This window comes from Lottia gigantea, assembly GCF_000327385.1.
Source record: "Lottia gigantea unplaced genomic scaffold LOTGIsca_100, whole genome shotgun sequence".
Lineage (NCBI taxonomy): Eukaryota > Metazoa > Mollusca > Gastropoda > Lottiidae > Lottia > Lottia gigantea.
The window spans coordinates 593938-596055 of NW_008706748.1; positions in this window are offsets into that span (position 1 = coordinate 593938).

Sequence of the window (2118 nt, forward strand, 5' to 3'; positions counted from 1 at the left end):
TCTCACAATTTGCCGAAGACAGCTTTAGCCAGTTTTCCTGGGTCGGGCAATACATGGTTACGTCACATGATACAGCAAGTTACTGGTAAGCTTATACATCCCTTCTTTTTACAAAATATTAAAAGAATTAAATTTCCAAACGCCATGAAGTGTACTTATTCAAAATTTCAACTGTTGAAGACCCTTTAACTTGTACAGTACTTGAATAACATGGTGTCTTCATTTTCCCTAGATCGAATTTCTAAAACCTGTTCCTTTTGTTGAATTATGAAGTTGAAACAACCGAAATTCTAAGACAAAGTGGCTCAAAATATGAGGTATTTGTATGCAAAGTTCAATTTTGAACAAATGTATACTTTGCGAGTTATGCCCCTGACCAAAAATGTCAATAATGAGTAATAGGTATCAATTCAAAATGTTACGTTATGTTCCAAATGTCAAGCTCCTACATAATACAGGTCAAAAGATATAGGTCAACAAAAGTCAACAAAGGTCAAAATCGAAAAATGAAAAATCCAAATGTAAAAAACCCGTTCCTTTTTTGGAACTATAAAGCTGAAACAACTGAACTGTTAACACAAACTGGCCAAAAGGATGAGGTAATTGTGTGCAAAGTCCCTTTTTGAACAAACGCACCCTATGCGAGTTATGCCCCTGCCTCTAAATGTAAACAATTAGTAATTCAACCCGGATGTGCCACGCCCACATAAGTTTTTTTGTCATAGGTGAATTCATATTCAAAGTGTTTAGTTGTATTCCAAATATCAAGGTTCTCCATCAAATAGATCATAAGATATACATACACCAAGCTCTAAAAGACGCAAATATTGTAAAAAAAAAAATTTGAACGATTGTTATATATCTAAGTAAAGTGCATGAGAAGCACATTAGGAAACCGAAAAAATTAACCCTCTAGGTTAATTAGGTCACGAGCTACTGCAGTCCAAAGTTGCGAATTTGGCTTTTTACGGATAGCTATAAAACCGGAAGTACATGTCGGAGGTCAAAGGTCAAAATATCAAATGATAGCCAAGGTCAATGACCTTTGACCCTATGAAGGTCAAGGTTATCAAAGGTCAAGGTCATATGGTGTGGTTGTTTCAAGTTGGAAAAAGATTTAACCGGAAGTTGCAAAAAAGCAAAAGCGAAATTCAATGCTCCCAATGTTTTTTGCGCAATCGATTGCAGAATACATTCACATCAAATTTGAGCATATCAATCTTTACCATGAGGCCCCATTTTGAGTTTTACAAAAGTGTGTTTTTTCAATATGGCGGCCAAAGTATCACTCCCGGTCTGGATTTTATTTTAAAATCGGCCATGAAATTTTATTTGCCAAAGATCAGCTAAATTTTGTTGACCTACATAAATTACACCGGAAGTTATTCAACCGGAAGTAGTGATGAAGTTCAGACGCTTTCCTGTTTAAAATCGGAAATGACGTACAAAATTTGACTGTATCATATTATTAACATTAGTGAAGTCTCTTTGCATTTAAAATTTCAGATCAATCGATGCAAAAGCAAAAAAGTTGCAAAAAAATCGAAAAATTTGATCGAAAAAAGTGAGCGACGAATTTTCGAATTTCGTAATTTTTCAAGTGCTATCAGGTCAGAAATCAGGTAGATTGTAAAAATGAAAACCCGAAGAAAATCGATGCAAAAATGCGCCTTCTAGAGCCGATTTTCGACTTTTTGCACATGTTGAACTGTGGCACTTCCGGTTTTGCAAAAATGTTCCAATTTATATTTATGCACATCGTCACCTATATAGAAGGTCTATGAAATTTGAAACGTTGCTACAACTACTGCAGTCTAAGCTCGGGAAGGTGTGGACGAAACGAAAAAAAAAAAAAAAAAAAAAAAAAAAAAAAAAAGGAATGGACTTTTCGATAACAAACTGGGACTTTGCTTTGACTTTTACTTTGAAGTAAACAAACAACAGTGTTACCTCCCATTAATCAGTTAAGTTTCTAAATTCTTTGTGTATTTCATCTGCTAATCCCATACCCATTTTCATCTTTGCTTTCAAGAGTTTAATGATTAATGCCCTTTGAATTCTCTCTTTAAAAGTTGGATTTGGAATATTTTCAAGTTCGATTATCATTTGTTTGTCTGC